The following is a 16,948-nucleotide window of genomic DNA, read 5'->3' as shown; positions in this document are numbered from 1 at the left end:
ATTTATGTGCCGCCATAAAATAAAGCATGACTAACAGTTATCCTGGGCGTACACTACACAATTATCTGTCAGGCTATCTATCCAGTCTGGATGGATGGAATGAAAATCTGGTAATGTATAGGAGCAAATGTCAATTAACCATTTGCTCCCAAACACTAGAAAAGTGGTCAAAAATGGTCATTACAAATTGGTTAAACCCAAAATTTAACCAATTTGTTTAGGGGACCATTTTTGTCCATTTTTTAGTGTTTGAGAGTAAATCGTTGATGGTCATTTGCTCACATAGATAACCGGATTTCTATTCCAACCAGCCAGTGTTGGAGAGATGGTCTGCCAGATTACATAATGCATACCAGAGCCATAACTAGACTTTTTGGTGCCCTGTGACAGAGAATTATATGCCCTCCCCCCCATTTTTGCAATATGGACAAAAGGCGCATGCCTTGTGGGGAAGGGGCATAACAAGATTGGTCTCAGAGAAAGCACATGAGATATGAAGATATATCTAGTATACTTGACACTCAATGGTTTGTGGTATTGCAGGGGTGCCCTCCTTAAATGCATATACAGTCACACATGGCATGTTTGTGTAAATGGCATATCAGCAGTCAGCACTAACTGGTGACATGCCATTTGTACAAGTAAGCCATGTGTGACTAATATATAAACATACTTTATTAAATAACACCTCAAACTATCATACCCAGGATTCAAACCTATAACCTGTTAAATTCTAATCAAACACCCTACCCATTGAGCTACTTGATCCTGCATCTATTCTAACCTCCAATAACAGATTCAGTTGCATTTTCCAGCGTGTTTTGTTTGCGCCTTTGCAAATGTCTTACATCGACAAACTTATTTAGTACTATTTTGCAAATAGGGTTACATTGTCGCAACATTGTGTTCCCTAATTGCTTGATTTTTTAAATGCAAAAATTGATAAAGACACCTGATAATTGCTCTGTGGAGTCTTCTTTTGTGTCTACTTCTTATCTACATTTAATTCCCTACCTATAATCAAGGCATTTTTAAATGCTGGGTGCTGCCAGGACGTGAGGCCTACCTAGTCTTTAGATCTGAATTTGAATGTACTTGTGAACTAACTTAATTTCCTACTTCTAAATTCATTCCTAAATTCACTACTTACATTAATCCTGTAGTTGGGCATTTTGAGCCTTCAATTGTGGGCATTGTTTTGTGTCCAGACCAGCAGCTGGTGGTGTGCATTTGCTGGAAAGGCATCGAAGACCTCCGATATGCTGCATCTCCTGATGTGTGTCTGCCTCAAGTGGCTGTCAGCATATGCATGCTAGACACCCCATTCCAAGCTGATTGTGACATCACGGAACATGCATCATAGAACAGGCATGCTAGAACATGGGTCTTCAACCTGCGACCCTCCAGCTGCTGTGGAACTACATATCCCAGCATGCCCTGCCTCAGTTTTAGCATACCTTAATAGCAAAACTGTGGCAGGGCATGCTGGGATGTGTAGTTTCACAGCAGCTGGAGGGCCACAGGATGAAGACCCATGTGCTAGAACCAAACCGCAGGTACATTGAATGCTAGCAAGCTGAATGTTTAAATCCTTTTTGTTCCGCAGCATTCCAATGCGGAAGATTCCATGGAACCAGAGATTATTCCATTGAGAAGGACATGCTGCCTGGATGACTGCACTGTGCAAATTAAATCACGGAGCCAGTTGGCTTGTGGGTGGCTCTGGTGACTGGGTGGTTGGGTGGGCGGTGTGTCGGAGGTGGAGCACATGCAAATGAATGTGTATCATCCAGCTAGTGAGAGAGAAAACTCATGCAGGAGTGTGCCTGCTTGTCAGTGAGTTATGCACCTTGCCAGACGTCAAATCTACATGGAGCAACTGGAGGGGACAAGAGCAGGTTTGGAAAATATAGACAGAAGAGCATATATGCTGGCGCATTCTCCATGATTGTGTCAGCTTATGTTTTGGTGCACTGCACTTTCCTCCACTAAGTTTTAGCCATTTTGTTTAAACGCAAGTGTAGTTGCTTCTCGCTCTTTTGGCTGTGATATTGTATTGTGGTTGAAGAGTCTGCTGGAGGGATTGTTTTCTTCATTGGCGAGAGACTGAAGATATTCCAGGATGGAAGGCTTGGGAACACTATCCGTTTTTCAGTTGTGGAAGAGTTGAAAGACCGGATTGGACTACATTCTATAGTAAAGGGTATCTTTGTATTTATTAATCCTCCCTTTATATGTGTCTGTCTTTCAATAAAGCTTTGGGCTTGTGATTCCGTCACCCTCTTACACTCCACACCCATAGCCTTATTAACTATTGTATTGTTTAAATGTATAGTGCAGTTCATGATTTATAGTGTAGGCTGACCTGTACTGTAGTTCTTGAACTGTACTATACCGACAGCATTTGTATTGTGATTTGGCTGTGCTGCAACACAGTACTTATGTGTGTAATGTTTATATATGTTTTTTTGCTTCTTTATGTCAATAAAGACTGCTTTTTCAATCCAATATCTGAAAACAATCAATGTTTATCTTTGATGGCAATAGAAGTGGTATGATATTTGCTGCTTTTGAAAGGCAATATCTGATATGTCCCCTATCTGGGAACCATATATTAAATGGCTTTTCAGAAAAGGGAGATGGGAGAAGAGCTTTCAGTACTTGTAGGACCGATGCACATTTCCTATTCTAGCCTCCAAAAACAGATTCAGTTGCATTTTCCAGCGTGTTTTGGATGCGCCTTTGCAAATGTCTTACATCGACAAACTTATTTAGTACTATTTTGCAAATAGGGTTACATTGTTGCAACATTGTGTTCCCTAATTGCTTGATTTTTTAAATGCAACAATTGATAAAAACACCTGATAACTGCTCTGCGGAGTCTTATTTTGTGTCTACTTCTTATCTACATTTAATTCCGTACCTCTAATCAAGGCATTTTTAAATGCTGGCGGCTGCCAGGACGTGAGGCCTACCTAGACTTTAGATCTGAATTTGAATGTACTTGTGAACTAACTTAATTTCCTACTTCTAAATTCATTCCTAAATTCACTACTTACATGAATCCTGTAGTTGGGCATTTTGGGACTTCGATTGTGGGCATTGTTTTGTGTCCAGACCAGCAGCAGGTGGTGTGCATTTGCTGGAAAGGCATCGAAGACCTCCGATATGCTGCATCTCCTGATGTGTGTCTCCCTCAAGTGGCTGTCAGCAAATGCCAGCTAGACACCCCATTCCAAGCTGATTGTGACATCACGGAACATGCATCATAGAACAGGCATGCTAAAACATGGGTCTTCAACCTGCGACCCTCCAGCTGCTGTAGAATTACACATCCCAGCATGCCCTGCCTCAGTTTTAGCATACCTTATAGCAAAACTGTGGCAGGGCGTGCTGGGATGTGTAGTTTCACAGCAGCTGGAGGGCCACAGGATGAAGACCCATGTGCTAGAGCCAAGCCGCAGGTACATTGAATGCTAGCAAGCTGAATATTTAAATCCTTTTTGTTCCGCAGCATTCCAATGCGGAAGATTCCATGGAACCAGAGATCCTTCCATTGAGAAGGACATGCTGCCTGGATGACTACACTGTGCAAATTAAATCACGGAGCCAGTTGGTTTGTGGGTGGCTCTGGTGACTGGGTGGTTGGGTGGGTGGTGTGTCGGAGGTGGAGCACATGCAAATGATTGTGTATCATCCAGCTAGTGAGAGTGAAAACTCATGCAGGAGTGTGCCTGCTTGTCAGTGGGTTATGCACCTTGCCAGACGTTAAATCTACATAGAGCAGCTGGAGGGGACAAGAGCATGTTTGCAAAATATAGATAGAAGAGCATATATGCTGGCGCATTCTCCATGATTGTGTCAGCTTATGTTTTGGTGCACTGCACTTTCCTCCACTAAGTTTTAGCCATTTTTGTTAAGCTCAAGTGTAGTTGCTTCTCGGCCTTTTGGCTGTGATCTTGTATTGTGGTTGAAGGGTCTGCTGGAGGGAGGGATTGCTTTCTTCATTGGCGAAAGACCAAAGATATTCCAGGATGGAAGGCTTGGGAACACTATCCGTTTTTCAATTGTGAAAGAGTTGAAAGACCGGATTGGACTACATTCTATAGTAAAGGATGTCTTTCTATTTATTAATCCTCCCTTTATATGTGTCAGTCTTTCAATAAAGCTTCGGGCTTGTGATTCCCTCACCCTCTTACACTCCACACCCATAGCCTTATTAACTGTTGTATTATTGTACAGTTTAAATGTATAGTGCAGTTCATGATTTATAGTGTAGGCTGGCCTGTGCTGTAGTTCTTGAACTGTACTATACCATCAGCATTTCTATTGTGTTTTGGCTGTGCCGCAACGCGGGTACTTATGTGTGTAATGTTTATGTATGTTTTTTTGCTTCTTTATGTGCATCGGTCCTACAAGTACTGAAAGCTCTTCTCCCATCTCCCTTTTCTGAAAAGCCATTTAATATATGGTTCCCAGATAGGGGACATATCAGATATTGGATTTCAAAAGCATCAAATATCATACCACTTTTATTGCCATCAAAGATAAACATTGATTGTTTTCAGATATTGGCTTGAAAAAGCAGTCTTTATTGACATAAAAAAAAACATACATAAACATTGCACACATAAATACAGTGTTGCAGCACAGCCAAAACACAATACAAATGCTGACGGTATAGTACAGTTCAAGAACTACAGCACAGGCCAGTCTACACTATAAATCATGAACTGCACTATACATTTAAACTATACAATAATACAACAGTTAATAAGGCTATGGGTGTGGAGTGTAAGAGGGTGAGGGATTCACAAAACCGAAGCTTTATTGTAACACAGACACATATAAGGGGAGGGTCAATAAATAGAAAGATATCCTTTACTATAGAATGTAGTCCAATCCGACCTCTGTGCTCTTCCACAACTGAAAAACAGATAGTGTTCCCAAGCCTTCCATCCTGGAATATCTTTGGTTTTTCGCCAATGAAGAAAACAATCCCTCCCTCCAGCAGACCCTTCAACCACGATACAAGATCACAGCCAAAAGGCCGAGAAGCAACTACACTTGAGCTTAACAAAAATGGCTAAAACTTAGTGGAGGAAAGTGCAGTGCACCAAAACATAAGCTGACACAATCATGGAGAATGCGCCAGCATATATGCTCTTCTATCTATATTTTGCAAACCTGCTCTTGTCCCCTCCAGCTGCTCTATGTAGATTTAACGTCTGGCAAGGTGCATAACCCACTGACAAGCAGGCACACTCCTGCATGAGTTTTCTCTCTCACTAGCTGGATGATACACAATCATTTGCATGCGCTCCACTTCCGACACACCACCCACCCAACCACCCAGTCACCAGAGCCACCCACAAGCCAACTGGCTCCGTGATTTAATTTGCACAGTGTAGTCATCCAGGCAGCATGTCCTTCTCAATGGAAGGATCTCTGGTTCCATGGAATCTTCCGCATTGGAATGCTGCGGAACAAAAAGGATTTAAATATTCAGCTTGCTAGCATTCAATGTACCTGCGGCTTGGCTCTAGCACATGGGTCTTCATCCTGTGGCCCTCCAGCTGCTGTGAAACTACACATCCCAGCATGCCCTGCCACAGTTTTGCTATTAAGGTATGCTAAAACTGAGGCAGGGCATGCTGGGATGTGTAGTTCCACAGCAGCTGGAGGGTCGCAGGTTGAAGACCCATGTTTTAGCATGCCTGTTCTATGATGCATGTTCCATGATGTCACAATCAGCTTGGAATGGGGTGTCTAGCAGGCATTTGCTGACAGCCACTTGAGGGAGACACACATCAGGAGATGCAGCATATCGGAGGTCTTCGATGCCTTTCCAGCAAATGCACACCACCTGCTGCTGGTCTGGACACAAAACAATGCCCACAATCGAAGTCCCAAAATGCCCAACTACAGGATTCATGTAAGTAGTGAATTTAGGAATGAATTTAGAAGTAGGAAATTAAGTTAGTTCACAAGTACATTCAAATTCAGATCTAAAGACTAAACACAAAACACAAAATAAGACTCCACAGAGCAATTATCAGGTGTCTTTATCAATTGTTGCATTTAAAAAATCAAGCAATTAGGGAACACAATGTTGCGACAATGTAACCCTATTTGCAAAATAGTACTAAATAAGTTTGTCGATGTAAGACATTTGCAAAGGCGCAAACAAAACACGCTGGAAAATGCAACTGAATCTGTTTTTGGAGGTTAGAAAAGATGCAGGATCAAGTAGCTCCATGGGTAGGGTGTTTGATTAGAATTCAACAGGTTATAGGTTTGAATCCTGGGTATGATAGTTTGAGATGTTATTTAATAAAGCATGTTTATATATTAGTCACACATTGCTTACTTGTACAAATGGCATGTCACCAGTTAGTGCTGACTGCTGATATGCCATTTGCACTAAAACAAATTAAAATGGTAAAAGTTATTGTACTTTAAGTAAAAATAAAAGCTAAAATATCAATCCCAGTTTTGGATTACTTTAATGAACAAAAAAAAAATGCATATAGCAAAGGATAGTTTCAATCTGCCTACCTCTGGGTTATGGACCCAGCATGCTTCCATTACAGTACTCTGCTGCACATGTAAGTGCAAGAGATCCTGAAGCACTCACTCATCATGGGAAAGTACCAATGTGTTTCTTCATTGGTTGATGGAAGAAACATCTTACAAAAACTCTCCACATTATTGACTTTTTAAAATGTTTCTAGGAATCGTTCTAGATGAATGCTTATTAGCCTTTGTCAGTATGGACTTTTACAAAGTGTTGCTGTGGCGCAATCAGTTACTGTGTAAGGCTATTAACCAAAAGGTTGGTGGTTCAATCCCACCCAGGGACGTAATTGACCTTGTTATCAGATTTTGGTGATCTTTATGTAGACAAGTCAAAATTTCAAACCCCCTCTTATGGTGTAGGGTACCTGGCCTTCTCTGATGTAATCAGAGTTAGATTTGATTCAGTGATTTTATAAAAACAGCTAGGAAGCACAATTTAGCAGTGGGTTGCAGAGAAAAAGAAATATGCTGGCAAAAAAATCCAATTGAGTGATTAAACAGCTCTTCATTTTCTGGCTTTATTTTTATGCTAACAAATTTGTTCTCTGAAAAGTGTCCACAAAGCCAAGTTTCTGATTAACACCTTTGTAGGGATGGTTTTTAACCTATTACTAAATTAAACTTGCTTCATTGGAAAGGCAGCAAGATGCATCCTCATTTCAATATCTACTGAAATAATACAGGTTGACACCAGGAAACATTAACGCCACTGCATCCTTTGTGCTTTCTCATGTGGAAGTCTGTTTAATGTGAAAACAAGGTGATATCTAATTAGCACACAGGTTAGGAATTAAGAAAATCTTTATTTAAGGGTGAAGATGTTTCTCACAAAATCGTTGCCCCAATGCATCATTGAAATTCAAGCTGGAAAGATGATTTTAATATATCACTTGTACATTTTGTATTGCTCTTCTGGTGACAATGTAGTTTGTTTTTGTCAATTACCATTTTAATAATCGGGTAAAGAAAATTAAGTGGATTTTTGAAAGAAAACAATACTGTCAATATACTATTAAAACAAATGAAAATGGTAAAAGTTATTGTACTTTAAGTAAAAATAAAAAAGCAAAAATATCAATCCCAGTTTTGGATTACTTTAATTAACAAAAAAAAAACGCATATAGCAGAGGATAGTTTCAATCTGCCTACCTCTGTGCTATGGACCCAGCATGCTTCCATTACAGTACTCTGCTGCACATGTAACTGCAAGAGATCCTGAAGCACTCACTCATCATGGGAAAGTACCAATGTGTTTCTTCATTGGTTGATGGAAGAAACATCTTACAAAAACTCTCCAGATTATTGACTATTTAAAGTTTTTCAAGGAAACGTTCTAGATGAATGCTTATTAGCCTTTGTCAGTATATACTTTTGCAAAGTGTTGCTGTGGCGCAATCAGTTAGTGTGTACGGCTATTAACCAAAAGGTTGGTGGTTCAATCCCACCCAGGGATGTAATTGACCTTGTTATCAGATTTTGGTGATCTTTAAGTAGACAAGTCAAAATTTCAAAAACCCCTGTTATGGTGTAGGGTACCTGGCCTTCTCTGATGTAATCAGAGTTAGATTTGATTCAGTGATTTTATAAAAACAGCTAGGAAGCACAATTTAGCAGTGGTTTGCAGAGAAAAAGAAATATGCTGGCAAAAAAATCCAATTGAGTGATTAAACAGCTCTTCATTTTCTGGCTTTATTTTTATGCTAACAAATTTGTTCTCTGAAAAGTGTCCACAAAGCCAAGTATCTGATTAACATCTTTGTAGGGATGGTTTTTCACCTATTACTAAATTAAACTTGCTTCATTGGAAAGGCAGCAAGATGCATCCTCATTTCAATATCTCCTGAAATAATACAGGTTGACACCAGGAAACATTAACGCCACTGCATCCTTGCTGCTTTCTCATGTGGAAGTCTGTTTAATGTGAAAACAAGGTGATATCTAATTAGCACACAGGTAAGGAATTAAGAAAATCTTTATTTAAGGGTGAAGATGTTTCTCACAAAATCGTTGCCCCAATGCATCATTGAAATTCAAGCTGGAAAGATGATTTTAATATATCACTTGTACATTTTGTATTGCTCTTCTGGTGACAATGTAGTTTGTTTTTGTCAATTACCATTTTAATAATAGGGTAAAGAAAATTAAGTGGATTTTTGAAAGAAAACAATACTGTCAATATACTATTAAAACAAATTAAAATGGTAAAAGTTATTGTACTTTAAGTAAAAATAAAAGAGCAAAAATATCAATCCCAGTTTTGGATTACTTTAATTAACAAAAAAAAATGCATATAGCAGAGGATAGTTTCAATCTGCCTACCTCTGGGTTAAGGGGCCCAGCATGCTTCCATTGCAGTACTCTGCTGCACATGTAAGTGCAAGAGATCCTGAAGCACTCACTCATCATGGGAAAGTACCAATGCGTTTCTTCATTGGTTGATGGAAGAAACATCTTACAAAAACTCTCCAGATTATTGACTTTTTAAAGTTTTCTAGGAAACGTTCTAGATGAATGCTTATTAGCCTTTGTCAGTATGTACTTTTGCAAAGTGTCTCGGTGGTGCAATCGGTTAGTGTGTTTGGTTATTAACCAAAGGGTTGGTGGTTCAATCCCACCCAGGGATGTTATTGACCATGTCATCAGATTTTGGTGATCTTTAAGTAGACAAGTCAAAATTTCAAACCCCCTCTTATGGTGTAGGGTACCTGGCCTACTCTGATGTAATCAGAGTTAGATTTGATTAAGTGATTTTATAAAAGAACAGCTAGGAAGCACAACTTAGCAGTGGGTTGCAGAGAAAAAGAAATACGCTTGCAGAAAAATCCAATTGAGTGATTAAACAGCTCTTCATTTTCTGGCTTTATTTTTATGCTAACTAATTTGTTCTCTGAAAAGTGTCCACAAAGCCAAGTATCTGATTAACACCTTTGTAGGGATGGTTTTTCACCTATTACTAAATTAAACTTGCTTCATTGGAAAGGCAGCAAGTGATGTCATCCAAGCAGTGGGTCAAAGTTGGCTTCAACCCTCGTCTGCTTATGAAAAGAGAAAAGGGATATGCAGGGCATGGCGGCCTTTTGCGACGCTTGGATGACCCCTAGTTCGCATTAAACACCCCCACCCTCCTTCGGTGTGGGGCTCATGTTGGCCATGCCCCAGCCCCTGAAGCATTCAAGCTGATTTCTTGCAGCAGCTGGGTACTGTAACAGCTCCAGAGCTGCTCTGTAAGGCAAGTAAAAGGGTGTGGGCCCTGCAGCACTACCTGTAGTTTGCATTGTGCATTGGAAGGCACAAAGTAAGCAGACGGGAGGAGAAGTCAGGATAGTGCACAAGGTTATAGAAGGGAGGGGCTCAAGAAAAGAGAAGTGGAAACAGACAGCATACTAGGCTGGAGAGAGACCTGAGACAAAGAGATCTGAATTATACGAGAGCCGTCCAGGGGAAACACAAATTATGCAGTCAAGTTTCCCACATTTGGGGAAATCGCAAGGGGCAGCACACCCAGAGTGCAATGGGTGAGCCTTGCCCTGGGAGAAGCACCTTCATGATCATAGTATCTCACCTGGCAGGTTAGTAGGAGTTGGGCTAGAGCTGGGGAGGGTCGCTGCTCGGGCACTACCTTTCAAGTGAAGGAGATCCAACTGAGGCAGCACAAGGGAACTCTCAAAAGAAGAACAAGGCTAGAGGAAGATCTGAGACAAAGAAATCTGACTTTACCAGAGCTGACCAGAGGAAAGCACAAACACAGTCCACCACTACCACAAATAATGCAGTCGAGTTTCCCACATTTGGGGAAATCACAGGGGTCAGCATACCCAGAATGCAATGAATGAACCTCACCCTGGGAAAACAATCTTCATGACAATAGTATCTCCTATGCAAAATAAGTATGATTTGGGATAGGGCAGGGGAGGGCCGCTGCTCAGGCACATCTCTGTCAAGTAAAGGAGATTCAACTGAGGCAGCACAAGGGAACTCTCATCTGGGGACAACAACTGCAGGGAGAACACATATTTTCAGATGAACATGGGGTGGCAGAAGGCTGCCTAATACTGAAGCACCCCCAAACAACAAACCAAATGCAACAACTAGTGCAAGCATTCCTGGGGGATGGCCTGCAGCAGATGGATTTGAATATGGTGATGTCATCCAAGCAGTGGGTCAAAGTTGGCTTCAACCCTCGTCTGCATATGAAAAGAGAAAAGGAGCGTGCAGGGCATGGAGGCCTTTTGTGGTGCTTGGATGACCCCAAGTTCGCATTAAGCACCCCCACCCTCCTTCGGTGTGGGGCTCATGTTGGCCATTCACCAGCCCCTGAAGCATTCAAGCTGATTTCTTGCAGCAGCTGGGCACTGTAACAGCTCCAGAGCTGCTCTGTAAAGCAAGTAAAAGGGTGTGGGCCCTGCAGCACTACCCGCAGTTTGCATTGTGCATTGGGAGGCACAAAGTAAGCAGACGGGAGGAGAAGTCAGGATAGTGCACAAGGGTATAGAAGGGAGGGGCTCAAGAAAAAAGAAGTGGAACCAGACAGCAAACTAGGCTGGAGAGAGACCTGAGACAAAGAGATCTGAATTACATGAGAGCCGACCAGGGAAAACTCAAATTATGCAGTCAAGTTTCCCACATTTGGGGAAATCGCAGGGGCAGCACACCCAGAGTGCAATGGGTGAGCCTTGCCCTGGGAGAAGCAACTTCATGATCATAGTATCTCACCTGGCAGGTAAGTAGGAGTTGGGCTAGAGCTGGGGAGGGTCGCTGCTCGGGCACCCCCCTGTCAAGTGAAGGAGATCCAACTGAGGCAGCACAAGGGAACTCTCGAAAGAAGAACAAGGCTAGAGGAAGATCTGAGACAAAGAAATCTGAATTTTACCAGAGCTGACCAGAGGAAAGCACAAACACAGTCCCCCACTACCACAAATAATGCAGTCGAGTTTCCCACATTTGGGGAAATCACAGGGGTCAGCATACCCAGAATGCAATGAATGAACCTAACCCTGGGAGAACAATCTTCATGACCATGGTATCTCCTATGCAAAATAAGTATGATTTGGGATAGGGCTGGGGAGGGCCGTTGCTCAGGCACATCTCTGTCAAGTAAGTTGCATTTGATTTGTTGTTTGGGGGTGCTTCAGTATTAGGCAGCCTTCTGCCCTACCATGTTCATCTGAAAATATGTGTTCTCCCTGCAGTTGTTGTCCCCAGATGAGAGTTCCCTTGTGCTGCCTCAGTTGAATCTCCTTTTGGAGAAGACCTCAATAAGATTGTAGCTGATCTGGCTACTGCTAAAACAGCTTGCCTACCTAGTATGACTCCTACCACGCAGAAGGCTAAAAGTACTTTTCTTGGCCCTTTCATCCTCCAGGTAAAGCGTACCCAAGGTCAGGCATACCCAAAGCAAGCTCATGTTTCCAGACCTGCCAAGCCCAGACTGAAGCAATCCTGGGCTGCCCATCAGCCTGCTTCCAAAACGGACAAGCCTGCCACATGACGGTGCAGGCCTCCCTCTGGGGGATCCCAGGGTGGGGGGCCCGACTTCTAGGTTTGGCAAAGAAAGGTATAATTCTAAGCTAGAGAATTCTGTTTGGAGCTCACCTTGTACTTTGTGAAGAAATAATCAGCATTGTGGCTGAGCAGATACATGTAGTGTGTGGCTGCAAACTGCATGGATCTGCTGCGTTGTAATGCTGATTCTTTTTTTTTGCAAAGTACCAATAGCTTCATATAATGTTCACAATTTTTATGCAGGATCAAATAGCTCAATAGGTAGGGTGTTTGATTAGAATTCAACAGGTTATAGGTTTGAATCCTGGGTATGGTAGTTTGAGATGTGTTATTTAATAAAGTATGTTGTTCTGACTGCCGGCATCCTATCACCTGGGATATCATACTAAATAAATGGAGTTGATCAATTTTTTTTTTTTTTAACTAGGGACAATTTCCAGATACTTCTCTTTATAACTGAGATTGCCCCCTGGAACTTCACATCAGTTGACAACTATGCATGAGTGGGCAGTGCTTGCCCTGGATCTGTCCACCCATTTATGTGCCGCCATAAAATAAAGCATGACTAACAGTTATCCTGGGCGTACACTACACAATTATCTGTCAGGCTATCTATCCAGTCTGGATGGATGGAATGAAAATCTGGTAATGTATAGGAGCAAATGTCAATTAACCATTTGCTCCCAAACACTAGAAAAGTGGTCAAAAATGGTCATTACACAAATTGGTTAAACCCAAAATTTAACCAATTTGTTTAGGGGACCATTTTTGTCCATTTTTTAGTGTTTGAGAGTAAATCGTTGATGGTCATTTGCTCACATAGATAACCGGATTTCTATTCCAACCAGCCAGTGTTGGAGAGATGGTCTGCCAGATTACATAATGCATACCAGAGCCATAACTAGACTTTTTGGTGCCCTGTGACAGAGAATTATATGCCCTCCCCCCCATTTTTGCAATATGGACAAAAGGCGCATGCCTTGTGGGGAAGGGGCATAACAAGATTGGTCTCAGAGAAAGCACATGAGATATGAAGATATATCTAGTATACTTGACAATCAATGGTTTGTGGTTTTGCAGGGGTGCCCTCCTTAAATGCATATACAGTCACACATGGCATGTTTGTGTAAATGGCATATCAGCAGTCAGCACTAACTGGTGACATGCCATTTGTACAAGTAAGCCATGTGTGACTAATATATAAACATACTTTATTAAATAACACCTCAAACTATCATACCCAGGATTCAAACCTATAACCTGTTAAATTCTAATCAAACACCCTACCCATTGAGCTACTTGATCCTGCATCTATTCTAACCTCCAAAAACAGATTCAGTTGCATTTTCCAGCGTGTTTTGTTTGCGCCTTTGCAAATGTCTTACATCGACAAACTTATTTAGTACTATTTTGCAAATAGGGTTACATTGTCGCAACATTGTGTTCCCTAATTGCTTGATTTTTTAAATGCAAAAATTGATAAAGACACCTGATAATTGCTCTGTGGAGTCTTCTTTTGTGTCTACTTCTTATCTACATTTAATTCCCTACCTATAATCAAGGCATTTTTAAATGCTGGGTGCTGCCAGGACGTGAGGCCTACCTAGTCTTTAGATCTGAATTTGAATGTACTTGTGAACTAACTTAATTTCCTACTTCTAAATTCATTCCTAAATTCACTACTTACATTAATCCTGTAGTTGGGCATTTTGAGCCTTCAATTGTGGGCATTGTTTTGTGTCCAGACCAGCAGCTGGTGGTGTGCATTTGCTGGAAAGGCATCGAAGACCTCCGATATGCTGCATCTCCTGATGTGTGTCTGCCTCAAGTGGCTGTCAGCAAATGCATGCTAGACACCCCATTCCAAGCTGATTGTGACATCACGGAACATGCATCATAGAACAGGCATGCTAGAACATGGGTCTTCAACCTGCGACCCTCCAGCTGCTGTGGAACTACATATCCCAGCATGCCCTGCCTCAGTTTTAGCATACCTTAAAAGCAAAACTGTAGCAGGGCATGCTGGGATGTGTAGTTTCACAGCAGCTGGAGGGCAACAGGATGAAGACCCATGTGCTAGAACCAAACCGCAGGTACATTGAATGCTAGCAAGCTGAATGTTTAAATCCTTTTTGTTCCGCAGCATTCCAATGCGGAAGATTCCATGGAACCAGAGATTATTCCATTGAGAAGGACATGCTGCCTGGATGACTGCACTGTGCAAATTAAATCACGGAGCCAGTTGGCTTGTGGGTGGCTCTGGTGACTGGGTGGTTGGGTGGGCGGTGTGTCGGAGGTGGAGCACATGCAAATGAATGTGTATCATCCAGCTAGTGAGAGAGAAAACTCATGCAGGAGTGTGCCTGCTTGTCAGTGAGTTATGCACCTTGCCAGACGTCAAATCTACATGGAGCAACTGGAGGGGACAAGAGCAGGTTTGGAAAATATAGACAGAAGAGCATATATGCTGGCGCATTCTCCATGATTGTGTCAGCTTATGTTTTGGTGCACTGCACTTTCACTAAGTTTTAGCCATTTTGTTTAAACGCAAGTGTAGTTGCTTCTCGCTCTTTTGGCTGTGATATTGTATTGTGGTTGAAGAGTCTGCTGGAGGGATTGTTTTCTTCATTGGCGAGAGACTGAAGATATTCCAGGATGGAAGGCTTGGGAACACTATCCGTTTTTCAGTTGTGGAAGAGTTGAAAGACCGGATTGGACTACATTCTATAGTAAAGGGTATCTTTGTATTTATTAATCCTCCCTTTATATGTGTCTGTCTTTCAATAAAGCTTTGGGCTTGTGATTCCGTCACCCTCTTACACTCCACACCCATAGCCTTATTAACTATTGTATTGTTTAAATGTATAGTGCAGTTCATGATTTATAGTGTAGGCTGACCTGTGCTGTAGTTCTTGAACTGTACTATACCGACAGCATTTGTATTGTGTTTTGGCTGTGCTGCAACACAGTACTTATGTGTGTAATGTTTATGTATGTTTTTTTGCTTCTTTATGTCAATAAAGACTGCTTTTTCAATCCAATATCTGAAAACAATCAATGTTTATCTTTGATGGCAATAGAAGTGGTATGATATTTGCTGCTTTTGAAAGGCAATATCTGATATGTCCCCTATCTGGGAACCATATATTAAATGGCTTTTCAGAAAAGGGAGATGGGAGAAGAGCTTTCAGTACTTGTAGGACCGATGCACATTTCCTATTCTAGCCTCCAAAAACAGATTCAGTAGCATTTTCCAGCGTGTTTTGGATGCGCCTTTGCAAATGTCTTACATCGACAAACTTATTTAGTACTATTTTGCAAATAGGGTTACATTGTTGCAACATTGTGTTCCCTAATTGCTTGATTTTTTAAATGCAACAATTGATAAAAACACCTGATAACTGCTCTGCGGAGTCTTATTTTGTGTCTACTTCTTATCTACATTTAATTCCGTACCTCTAATCAAGGCATTTTTAAATGCTGGCGGCTGCCAGGACGTGAGGCCTACCTAGACTTTAGATCTGAATTTGAATGTACTTGTGAACTAACTTAATTTCCTACTTCTAAATTCATTCCTAAATTCACTACTTACATGAATCCTGTAGTTGGGCATTTTGGGACTTCGATTGTGGGCATTGTTTTGTGTCCAGACCAGCAGCAGGTGGTGTGCATTTGCTGGAAAGGCATCGAAGACCTCCGATATGCTGCATCTCCTGATGTGTGTCTCCCTTAAGTGGCTGTCAGCAAATGCCTGCTAGACACCCCATTCCAAGCTGATTGTGACATCACGGAACATGCATCATAGAACAGGCATGCTAAAACATGGGTCTTCAACCTGCGACCCTCCAGCTGCTGTGGAACTACACATCCCAGCATGCCCTGCCTCAGTTTTAGCATACCTTATAGCAAAACTGTGGCAGGGCATGCTGGGATGTGTAGTTTCACAGCAGCTGGAGGGCCACAGGATGAAGACCCATGTGCTAGAGCCAAGCCGCAGGTACATTGAATGCTAGCAAGCTGAATATTTAAATCCTTTTTGTTCCGCAGCATTCCAATGCGGAAGATTCCATGGAACCAGAGATCCTTCCATTGAGAAGGACATGCTGCCTGGATGACTACACTGTGCAAATTAAATCACGGAGCCAGTTGGTTTGTGGGTGGCTCTGGTGACTGGGTGGTTGGGTGGGTGGTGTGTCGGAGGTGGAGCACATGCAAATGATTGTGTATCATCCAGCTAGTGAGAGTGAAAACTCATGCAGGAGTGTGCCTGCTTGTCAGTGGGTTATGCTCCTTGCCAGACGTTAAATCTACATAGAGCAGCTGGAGGGGACAAGAGCATGTTTGCAAAATATAGATAGAAGAGCATATATGCTGGCGCTTTCTCCATGATTGTGTCAGCTTATGTTTTGGTGCACTGCACTTTCCTCCACTAAGTTTTAGCCATTTTTGTTAAGCTCAAGTGTAGTTGCTTCTCGGCCTTTTGGCTGTGATCTTGTATTGTGGTTGAAGGGTCTGCTGGAGGGAGGGATTGCTTTCTTCATTGGCGAAAGACCAAAGATATTCCAGGATGGAAGGCTTGGGAACACTATCCGTTTTTCAATTGTGGAAGAGTTGAAAGACCGGATTGGACTACATTCTATAGTAAAGGATGTCTTTCTATTTATTAATCCTCCCCTTATATGTGTCAGTCTTTCAATAAAGCTTCGGGCTTGTGATTCCCTCACCCTCTTACACTCCACACCCATAGCCTTATTAACTGTTGTATTATTGTACAGTTTAAATGTATAGTGCAGTTCATGATTTATAGTGTAGGCTGGCCTGTGCTGTAGTTCTTGAACTGTACTATACCATCAGCATTTCTATTGTG

General features: G+C 41.8%; 4 non-coding genes across 4 annotated transcripts; all 4 read right to left on the bottom strand.

Moving 5' to 3' along the window:
* Positions 1 to 9,992: 9,992 nt before the first annotated feature.
* On the bottom strand, positions 9,993 to 10,156 carry LOC135042396 (U1 spliceosomal RNA). The gene has a single exon (XR_010235536.1). It is a non-coding gene; the product is annotated as a U1 spliceosomal RNA (small nuclear RNA).
* A 150-nt stretch (positions 10,157 to 10,306) lies between these two features.
* On the bottom strand, positions 10,307 to 10,470 carry LOC135042369 (U1 spliceosomal RNA). Its single transcript, XR_010235512.1, has one exon. It is a non-coding gene; the product is annotated as a U1 spliceosomal RNA (small nuclear RNA).
* A 674-nt stretch (positions 10,471 to 11,144) lies between these two features.
* LOC135042317 (U1 spliceosomal RNA) lies at positions 11,145 to 11,307 on the bottom strand. The gene has a single exon (XR_010235472.1). It is a non-coding gene; the product is annotated as a U1 spliceosomal RNA (small nuclear RNA).
* Positions 11,308 to 11,459: 152 nt separating this feature from the next.
* Positions 11,460 to 11,623, bottom strand: LOC135042362 (U1 spliceosomal RNA). The gene has a single exon (XR_010235505.1). It is a non-coding gene; the product is annotated as a U1 spliceosomal RNA (small nuclear RNA).
* Positions 11,624 to 16,948: the final 5,325 nt, after the last annotated feature.

The sequence above is a fragment of the Pseudophryne corroboree genome, unplaced genomic scaffold (assembly GCF_028390025.1).
Source record: "Pseudophryne corroboree isolate aPseCor3 unplaced genomic scaffold, aPseCor3.hap2 scaffold_823, whole genome shotgun sequence".
Lineage (NCBI taxonomy): Eukaryota > Metazoa > Chordata > Amphibia > Anura > Myobatrachidae > Pseudophryne > Pseudophryne corroboree.
Note: the sequence above shows the minus strand (reverse complement) of the source record. Positions and strands in the feature narration are given on the sequence as shown.